An 11,641-nucleotide genomic window follows, 5' to 3' on the forward strand; every position below is an offset into this window, starting at 1 on the left:
AAAAAGTGAACAGTGGAAAAGTGGGTCTCCTCCCCACTCTTTGTCACCTAGGTAACCACTAGGTTCCCAGAGGTAACTACTGAAACCGGTTGCTTGAGTGTCTTTGGGATATATATATAGTACGAGGGTAAGTAGGGGTGATATGGGCATATGTATTCATATTACTATTCTAATGGCTGACACTTGTTCTGATTGGTCCCCCTGGACACAAGCATGTGCATATTCACACGTGTGTATAACCATGTTTCACAAATGCAGCACACTATTGAATCAATTGCCTAACTCCATTTATGAGTGAGATTTTCCATGTGCATTCATATAAAACTAGCTTGTTCTTTCAGATGCTGAATGGTATTCCATCATACGGAATTGTATTACTTTATTTAAACAGTCTTCTGTTTAAAGTAAAATAAATTAAACAGTCCTCTATTGAGGCACATCTTGGTTGTGTCTAAATTTTTGCACAATCTTTGTACTTACTAGAAACGGAAGTGCTGTCTGAAATGACACTCGTGTTTTGCACTTACACTAAGGTTGCCAACTTGCCCCCTAAAAGATGAACCAATCTCCCTCTTACCAGTAATATACAAGTCCACCCAGTTCTCTTTGTCATCACCAACACACTGTAATATCAAAGTTCTTTATGTTTCACATTCCAGGGTGTGAAAAGCGCCATGTCATCATAGCTTTAATTTTACTTCTCTTTCTGTGGGGTATCTAGCATTTTTAAAGGAATACCAATAAGAGTTTAGAATCATAAAATTTTGCCACTGTCTATTCCATTGAAACTGCCCATCAGAGAGTCGCTAAATTTTGGTCTGGGCCTTTGCCTGAGAGATGACTTTGTGACCCCTCCTTGCTTAGCAGATAAAGCAAACAAGGTATGGTCGGGTGAAGCGGGCTAGCCTAGAGCTGGCCCAGGCAGTGACTGTAACATGGGGTCTTGTCCTGACTCATGGCCTATGGGTCTTCTTTATTGTTACACTCATGTTTCATTTTACAGCATCACTGCCATGGTCCGAAGACTAAGTGCTGATATGTAAAATGCTTTATTTGAATTCTAACCTTAAATTTAATTTATGTAATATTTGCTTTCCAGAATGTTCTGACTTTCTGATTATTTTAATTATAAAGAGCTGAGTTATAATGAAGAAAAAGATGTATGTATTAAAGATATTTCCTTCAGGGGCGCCTGGGTGGCTCAGTTGGTTAAGTGTCTGCCTTCGGCTCAGGTCATGATCCCAGGGATCGAGCCCTGCATCGGGCTCCTTGCTTGGTGGGGAGCCTGCTTCTCCCTCTCCCTTTGCCGCTTCCACTGCTTGTGCCCGCCTGCTCTCTTGTTCTGTCAAATAAATAAATAAAATCTTTTAAAATAAATAAATAAATAAAGATATTTCCTTCAGATCAAGAGAGGACTGCTTTCTTTTTTGAAAGTGAATTTAAATCCTGTTTTCCCATTTCACAACTCATCACTGCTCTGCATCTCTACCAGGATTCACTGTGTTCTGGGTTTTGTTCCATTGTTGAAGAGGCAACACTAAGAACCAAAGATTAATCATTCCTAGTATTCCGTTTCACCCCATGAGAGAAAGTCAGATAGGTCTCTATATGAAATCAAAGTGAAAAAATAACTTAAAATATTCAGACTGTTGACACACTCAGGAAAATATATTTTCCTTCTGAAAAAGACATTGTGAAGAACAAATCATCATTTCACACTGCATTTAATTTTCTCCCAGCTTAAGGTTTTTGGCTCTTCACCATCTCTTCCCCTATACATTTCCATTTTTTTCCTCTCCATGAATTCAAGCCAGACCTTCCTCATGACTAATCTGTTTGCTAAACACTGCAAAATTTTCTCAATCTTGTCTTCAGTACTCATGCCATTTCCTCTGAAGATGAAATAACCATGTTTATTATCTTCCTCCAGGTGATTAATATAGACGAACTTCTTAGCTAATTTTCTTTTTCAATACCTACGAACTGACTCCATCTACCCTACCCTGTCCACAGACGAAGCTCCTCTGCTCTCACCCGCCATCACCCATCACCATGAACCAGATGCTGCAACAGACTATCCTTCCATCATTACAGTTGTGTATCATCTTAAATAGATGATCATAAAAGTTATCTTTTTAGAACAATTCTGATCTTTGTCTGTTTCTAGTGTTTGGACTCAGTCATGAACTTTAAAGGGAGGGAGATAATGATGAGGATGAAGATTCTTATATAAAAATAGTAAGAATACCCCAACAGAAATTTCAAAGTCCTTTGCATCCAGAGCTGATGACCAAACACAGTCAGGCTGGCCATGTAGTGTGGAGCTTCCCAGAATATACCTGGGAGTAGGATCCGTTAGGTAACTATGACAGCAAACATGCTAACAGAGACCTTAGCTCCTGAAAGCCTAAATGCCCTAACACTTTAGTGTTGCCTTATGCCTTTGTCCACTCTCAGCTTTTGGCTTCTCTTCGTGCCTGTACCTGTCTCAGATAAACCTTCACCATTAATGCCTCTGATCAGCCGAGCTTTTAATTGACAGAAGGTGGTATGAGATCTAGATTGTATAAACTAAGAACCTGAGGGCAGCTACAACAGTGAACCCAATGGGCTTAAAGGACATTCGCTCTGCTGATAGAGTGGCCATCCCCCCCTTGTAGAAGCTGAGACGCCACATGTGCCTGGGGGGGGGTTCACCTGATTAAGCATCCAACTCTTGATTTTGGCTCAGGTCATGATCTCAAGGTTTTGAGATAGAGCCTGGAGCCTGTTTGAGATTCTCTCTCTGCTCCCCTCCACTCCCCCGCAACAAAGAAGTTGAGAATCCATTCCTCATACACAAGGACATGGATAAATATTTTTAATGCATATTGTATTTTCAGGTTGGTTGATTGTTTGTTTGTTTGTTTTGTCATTGAGATTGGGGAAGAAGGTAGGAGTTGGTGTTTAAAGACATCACCTAATCATTCCTTTCTATAAACAGGGAACAGAAAATACAACTCTCATGTTGGAAGTTAAGTATTCTCTGGGCATAGAGTGAAGAAAAGTCCTCTTTTTGCCTAAAGTGAAATGTTGCCTGTGTTAGCTGCCTGTACCTGGTTCCTGGAAAAGATGTTAACCTTAAGATCTTTCAAACCATTAACAACAGGCTTCTTGCACATCATAACTGCTTCATAGCCACTGCCTCAGTACTTTCTCCCCGTTGCTCCCCAATCAATGCTCCCAGGCACATTGGCCTTGCAGAAGCTATTAAAAAAAAAAAAAATCCAAGGAACCTGGTCTAAGATCCCAAATGAATTTCCCAATAAAAGCTGACTTAAACTTCTAAACCATTGTCCTTATATTTATTATTATCAGAGTTTCTATAAATAACCACAATCTATTAAAAGCCTGCCATTTAGTAGCGCTTTATATCTTAGCTGTAATGTTGAGAATGTTCCAATTCACAGATGAGTAAGCTGAGGTTTAGAAGGACTGAGCAACATATGTAAAACCACAAAAGTAGCAAGTGGCAGAGTTCTGGTTGAATCAGATCTGCCTCGCTCTAAAACTCATCTTCTTAGCACTCGGTCATCCAACGAGAAGATAAGAAAAACATCAACAATTTTAAACTTATTAAGAGTGGTCATAAATAAAAAAAATACATTAACAGAAAAATACAAATTGTCAGCACTGCTGTTACATATTCCTGTTCCCTTAGCTTCCAGTCATGATTGATTTGATAGGAAGGATAGAAAGAGATAAATGACGGCCAGATGAAATACAGAAAATGTTGGGAGTACTCATATACGGTTGTGCTCAGCGTTTCCAGCGAACTTCCAGTAGGTGGCAGTGTTTAAAAACATTACTGATAGCCACACCTTCACTGCCGCTCTTGCTGCAAGAGACCTGGTGTCCAACGGAAGTCTTTAAACTTTGGCCCATACTTGCATTTCCAGTTATTTGTTGTCCTTAGAAAGGTTCAGAAGCTAAAGCATTAACTCTTTACAGATAACTGTTTAGTTTTGGATTCACCCTTCAACTTGCAGATAAAGAACACTGGCTTTGATAAGCTACAGTAAATTCAGCTAATCTTACTTTGGCAATTCTGTGTAAGGTCCTTGAAATTGTTCCAAATACCAATTCCATCCCTGGAATTTTACGGGCTATGCTACACAGTGGTATTTAGTTAGTTAGTTATGCATTTATTTATTTTTAATTAAAGTATAATTAACATACAGTTTTATATTAGTTTCAGGTGTACAGTATAATGATCCAATAATTCTATACATTACTCACTCAGTGCTCATTACCATAAATGTACACTTAACCCCCTTTATTCGTTTCACCCATCCCCCCACCCACCTCCCTTCTGGCAGCTACCTTTTTTTTTTTAAAGATTTTATTTATTTATTTGAGAGAGAGAGAGGGAGAGAGCATGAGCAGGGGGGAGGGGCAGAGGGAGAAGCAGACTCCCTCCTGAGCAGGGAGCCCTACGTGGGGCTCCATCCCATGACCCTAGGGTCATGACCTGAACCAAAGCCAGACATCTAACTGACTGAGTCCCCCAGGTGCCCCCGGCAACCACCATTTTGTTTAAGAGTCTGGTTTTTTTGTCTTTCCTTTCCTTTGTTGGTTCATTTGTTTTGTTTCTTAAATTCCACATGTGAGTGAAATATTATGGTATTTGTCTTTCTCTGACTGACTTATTTCACTTAGCATTTTACCCTCTAGGTCCATCCATGTTGTTGCAAATGGCAAGATTTCATTCTTTTTTACACCTGAGTAATAATCGATTGTAGTCCAATAAATAAAAACAAAAAAAGTATTCCAATAACTATTAGGAATTTACCCAAAGTAAACAGGAACATTAATTTGAAAGGCTGTTTGCATCCGTATATTTATTGCAACATTATTTACAGTAACCAAGATATGGAGGCAACCCAAGTGTCCATCCATAGATGAATGGATAAAGAAGATGTGGTACACACACACACACACACACACACACACACACACACACACACACAGTGGAATATTACTCAGTCATAACAAAGAATGAGATCTTGCCATTTGTGACAACATGGATGGACCTAGAGGGTATAATGCTAAGTAAAAAAAAGTCAGACAAAGAAAGACAGCTATCATGTGATTTCAGTCATATATGGAATTTAAAAAACAAAATGAACAAACAAACATAGAAAAGAGAGACAAACAAAAACAGACTCTTAAATACAGAGAACAAACTGGTAGTTGTCAGAGGGGAGGTAGGTGGGGGGATGGATTAAATAGTAAAGGGAATTAAGAGCACACCTCTCTTGGTGAACAAAGAGCACTGAGTAATGTGTAGAATTGCTGAATCATTATACAGTATACCTGAAGCTAATATAACATTGGATGTTAATTATACTTCAAGTTAAAAAAGAGAAAGAAAGAAGTGGTATATGCACTACAGAGTGGCATTTATATGGCTATGATTTTGTATTGTGTCTCAAATTCCAAAACAATGTGTGAAATACAGAGTCAAGTTCTGTTGACATTGCACAAGAATCAAGAATGCTTATGCTTTGCCTAGTAACAAACAGTTCATACATTTCCCTAACAGGCCTTTTTACAAACTCCTCCACCTTCAACAGTTCCCATGTACAACACTTGTCCCTCAATACAGTCTAACAAACCCTTTGCCTTTCTGTGCACCTTGCTGTTGTTCCCACCTCCATACTTTACTTGCATTCTTCCTATTAAAAAAATGCCTTGCTTCATTCTTTCTCAACCCAGGTACCTACCTTGCTTCAAAATGCTCTTCAAAAAACATTCTGTAGGCATCGTTTCTTTCCTAATTCTATGTTCCCCTTCTGGGTCTTCCCTATACATTTTCTCTGAACTTATGAAACCAATATTTTCCCATAATGTATATTTTATGTATGTTTGTCCTGCAATTTTTCAATTCAATATTTATTCAATATACATTAAGAACTCTTCTGAGATTTTTATATATCCAAAGAGTCATCTGTGGCCAATTCCATTTCTCATATTAAATATCTTTAGAATTTGCATTCCTTTCAGAATCGGGGTTTCCTCCAAAGAGCAAAATTTATGTTTGTAAGGCACTTTGAATCAAAGTGCATAAGAGTCACATCCTCCTTTTTCTTTGGTTGCTGTTTTTTGTGCAAACGTGTGAGTGCAATACAGAAAAGTGTGCCGATCACAGCCACACCGATGATAAAGTCTCACAAAGTAAACATACCTGTGTTGCCAAAACCTACATGTACAGTCTGAACGTTATCAGAACCAGGGCCCCATCAAGACCCCTTTCTTTTACAACCCCTATCACCACTACCCTGACTTCTAACACCATAGAGTCACGTCTAATGCAAAAATGTGGAAATCATGTGGCATATTTGTAATAGAAGCATAATCACGAGCATAATAAATGTAACTAAATAATGATTGCACTTCATCTCCATTTATTTATGTGATTCTCACAACAACCTTAAGAGTTATGTCCTCCCATTTCCTAATTTTTAGATAAGGGGAATTGAATATTACAGGGAAGACGACATTTTAAGTCCACACAGTTAATAGCAAAATTGATACTCATAATGTGATTTCTCTTACTTCCAGTAAAAGATCCCATTCTTAATCACTATGCTCTACCAAAAAAAAAAATACATATCAGAAATCAATATAATCAATGAAATGATAATTCATTCTTGGGGTGTTTTGGAAGGGAAAAGAAAATTAAATTGATAATATAAAGGCTGTGTCAAAAGTACAGGAAAGCGAAGAGGAAAGGAAGATTTTACCAAAGCAGAAAAAAATGTTGGTTCATTATGATGGAAGTCCATGATAGTCTTCTTTAATAAGTATCTTTTACAATTAAACTATTCATTATGCTATTTTCTTTCTGTAGGTTTCATTTCAGGACAAATAGAATCATAGTAAACTTGAAGTGCTCGGACATGATTAACTGGCTTAGCAAAGGCAGAACGTAAGAATCAATTAATTTAGGAAATGACTGTGCTCTTGACCTCTCTCGGACAACTAATCTGTCCGTCTCATACACCTTCTCATTTCTCCTTCCCTGTACTTGCACCATGTTAGGGAGAAAAATCCAATCTCCCATTAGAAATAATTCTGTAACTTTTCTTTTCTCAAACTAACAAAAAGCAAACCAACAAAAAGTGCTTTTTAAAAAATAGCATTGAAAGAAACTAAATGTGGTCTAGGCAGGAAAGAAGTAAACTTTTTACCTAATTTAGGTAGTACACTTTTCCCCTAAGATTACCTATTTACTCTTAAGTATTTGCTAACAGGCTGTTTGTGCAGCCCACACATAACCAGACAGGAAGTAGTTGCCCGGGAAAGTTCCAGGCAGCTGGGAGGGTCTGTGGCTGGGTAACCATGACGGAGCTTCTGTGGGACCACGCACGTAGCCGTACACCCCAAGCACCTTTAGAGTAAAGGGACAGACCTCCATTTTTCAGGAAGCCTTCCCCGCACGCCTAAACCTTCTGTTCCGCAGCGAAGCCAGAAGCCCCCAGCACCCCCTGCTCATTAGCACATCATTTCCTGATCTCTAGACCTGCAGCAATTTGAGCCCAGGAACTATGAGTGATTTCACTTTGTGTCCTCAGGTCTCAACACAGTGGCTGGAACTCAGAAATGTTTTTGAATAAGTGAGAAAGCGCTTCAAGTTTAGACACCTTTGAACTTGTTTTCGGAAGAACTTGAAACAATATCACTGCCTTTGAACAGGCTTGTTTTAAAAGAGCATGCACCCATGAATAAATTATCCCGTCTTCTGTCGCTCTCTCTCAGCAAAGCGTACTTTGAAAAGGAATGGTGCAGCTCCTTCTGGGTGAGCGTCAGTTTTTGATAAGTGAATTTTTATACTAAATATTTCTCATTCCTTTCATTACACTTTTCATTATTATTCCCTAAATAGATATACACATGTATAGTATAAAATGTTAAAAGCTACCAAAAAATACACAGTGAAAAGTGACTTTTCTTCCCACCCCACCCCAGTCACTCAATTCCCTCCCAGAAGCAACCGCTATAAGCAGGATTCATAGTCCAGGCTTATAAAAATATTTTCCATTACATTTTAAGACATACATTCAAGAGAAAGAATTTGCTTGTGGCTAAAATATTCTCAATCTCTGACAACTGCTGAAAGGCAAGAACAGCATGCTCTGGAGGCCTTTCATGGACAGGCGGATTCTGAGGTGACTAGAAAGTTTCCAGACAAATCTATCCAGGAGATAGCTGGAAATAGAGGTCTGAGTCCCAGAGAGAGGTCTGGGCAGGAGATGAAGATCACAGATAAGGAATTGTTGATGTCACCAGAATGATGCTAAAAGCCTAAGCAGCATGGGTAAAGGGCGGTGAGATTCTGACGTCAAACTGAATCCTGGGAAGCACCAATATTAAGGACAGATGCAAGGAGAGCTAATAACCAGACTTAAGAAGGACCAGTTAAGGACTATCGTAGTCAGCTTGGGTTGCTATAAGAGAACACCATAGACTGGGTAGCTTAGAAATAAGAGAAACTTATTTCTCACAGTTTTGAAGGCTGGGAATCTAAGATCAAGACTCCGGCAGATCCAGTTCCGGTGAGAGCCCACATCATGATCTGTAGACGGCTGCCATCTTGTCTCTGTGTCCTCACATGGCAGAAGGGACAAGGAATTCTCTGGGATGTCTTTATTAAGAACACAGATCCCATTCATGAGGGGCTCCAAGCTCATGCCCTCCCAAGGGCCCCACCTCCAAATGCCATCACACTGGGGATTAAGTTTCAGTGTGTGAATTTTGGAGGGATACAAACATTCAGTCCATAGCAGTGATGAATTAATAATGGTTGATTTTAAAACATCAAAGTAAAGGCAAATTTTGCATTGTGGACACTTTAACTTACACTGATATGCACTAGAAAAGCCAGCCCCAAAGGATACTGTAAAGACAGGGATTCAAGAAAGTGTTAATAGCACAGTTAGAGATACCAAAAAAAAAAAAAAAAAGTATGTATCAAATACTTATTGAATGGTCACCGTGTGCCGGGAGTTTGGGAATATAGCAATGAACAATACAGGTTCTTGTTCTGTCCTTTTACAGGCCCCCATCTTGGTGCAACTGTAACTCTAACAGTATGCCCTAAGATGACCTTTCCTCCTGCTGGTGGAACATTCGAAGTGGAGACATCCATCTCAGGTTGCCCTGATATGTAAATCATCCACTTGAGCTTGGGACGATTTTGAAAGCCCTGTAACCATCTACTGCCAGACTTGCTCACAACCTGTGCCTAGAAAGCAAGATCAGGAGTGCAATAGGGGAAGCTTGCTAAAACACTTCAAAGATGAAGACAAAGCCACAGTTGAAGACAAAGATGAAGATGAAGGAGGAAAAAAGAGGAAAAAAAAAGCAGGCGGAGCGAGAGGGTCTGAGACTTCCATGTTTTCAGATAATTTTCATTCATTCATCTATTTAAAAGTAAACACAGGGCGCCTGGGTGGCTCAGTTGGTTAAGGATCTGTCTCTGGCTCAGGTCATGATCCTGGGGTCCCGGGCTCGAGCCCCGTATAGGCTTCCTGCTCATTGGGGAACCAGCTTCTCCCTCTGCCCCCCGCCCCCCATTCATGCTCTCTCTCTCTCAAATAAATAAATAAAATCTTTTTTAAAAAAGTAAAAATACATCATTAAGTTATTTTCTACAATATGTCTTAAATTGTTTTAGGCACTGAGACTACAGGGATGAAAGGTGGGTCTCTACAAGTCTGCCGTTCACAGATAAATCAGTGGACTCTACCTGCAGGTGTAAGGAGACAGAGCGCCTCGCACATGCACAGGTCGACAGTGCTGCTGCCCACGTGCTCTATGCGGGGCAGGGGGCGGGGGGAAGGAAGCAGTAAGAGGACACTTACCTCTGTTTGGGTTAAGAAAAGACTTCAAAGATTATAGACCCAGGACTATTAGTTCTCTACTGGTTGCTGTTATAGGGCATACCCTTCACAATCCTGTGCCATTTTAATGTCCATTTTACAGACGAGAAAGCTTCAGAAAAATTACTCTGCCTGTTCTTGACATAGCCAATAATGGAAAGCCTGGCTTCGAGCCCATCGATGTGAGAATGGACACTTGTGATCATCACCCTCATTGCCTCCTCCACTTGCCTATCACCTTGATCAAAGAAATTTGGCATTGAGCTGTATGTGCTTTCTTTTTTTTTTTTTTTTAAAGATTTTATTTACTTATTTGAGAGAGAGAGACTGAGAGAGAGAGAGCATGAAAGGGGGGAGGGTCGGAGGGAGAAGCAGACTCCCTGCCGAGCAGGGAGCCTGATGGGGGACTCGATCCAGGGACTCCAGGATCATGACCTGAGCCGAAGGCAGTCGCTTAACCAACTGAGCCACCCAGGCGCCCTGTATGTGCTTTCTTTCAGGAGTAAAGGAGGTGCAATTAGGGAGTCAAAGGTAAGCTCTGAGACTTTTTAGAGGTTTAGAACCATTTTCCACAAAATGTGTGCTATAGAAACCTGTATCAGAGTCACTTGGATATTCATTAAATACACAGACTCTTCAACACCACCCGTTACCCACTGAAAATTCAAAATCTCCCAAAATGCTTCTTTTTAAAGACATTTATAAAAAGATTTATTTATTTTAGAGAAAGAGAGCACATGCACGAGCTGGGGGAGGGGCAGAGGGGGAAGAGAGAGAGACTCCCAAGCAGACTCTGAGCTGATCGGAGAGCCCATGGGGGCTCAATCTCACAACCCTGAGATCACAACCTGTGCCGAAATCAAGAATCAGATGCTTAACCAATGGAACCACCCAGGCATCCCCTTCCAAAATGCTTTTAAATATACAATGCCATGAGTATCAGCCCATACCTTAACCCTTTGAAGTACCTATTTTATTCTGATACAGTAAGAAATTGAGAATTCTCCTCAGAGCTCGCCTATGAAGTGGATATGGGACCACAATAGAGTAAAATGATACTGGACTTGTAAATGTAAACAACTAGAAAACTAAACAAAACAAGAGAAACAACAGTTTTTAGACATTGGAAAACAGACACGTCAAAAAAGTAATTTCTGAATATCAGGAAAGAAGATGAGCCATGGAGTTGCCCCAACTTTCTTCCTGGAAGCATTTCTGGGGCTATAACGTAAGTGGAAAGAGTTCAAGCAGAGCCCTGAAGCCTCAGTGAGTGAAAGAGTTGGGGATTGGCATTCAGGGAAGTTGAGGCACCTGTGGAACATGTGGGACACACATAAGATGTAAGGTTAGTGGGGGCGCCTGGGTGGTTCTGTCGGTTAAGCGACTGCCTTCGGGTCAGGTCATGGCCCCAGGGTCCTGGGATCCAGCCCCGTATCGGACTCCCTGCTCTGTGGGGAACCTGCTTCTCCCTCTCCTTCTGCCCCTCACCACCCACCCTGCTCATGCTCTCTCTTTATCTCAAATAATAAATAAATAAAATCTTTTAAAAAAAGATATAAGGTCAGCAAAGAAAAACTGCTAAGGAAATGTAAAATGAATAACTCCCAAAACCCAAATGAAATGTGGTGATATTTGAATTTTGATCAGCCACTGTATAGAGATCCTGTTGAAGACCCAGAATTTCTATGCATACCCCAGAAGTGTGACGCCTTATTAAT

The sequence above is a fragment of the Neomonachus schauinslandi genome, chromosome 5, assembly GCF_002201575.2.
Source record: "Neomonachus schauinslandi chromosome 5, ASM220157v2, whole genome shotgun sequence".
In the NCBI taxonomy this organism is placed as follows: Eukaryota; Metazoa; Chordata; class Mammalia; order Carnivora; family Phocidae; genus Neomonachus; species Neomonachus schauinslandi.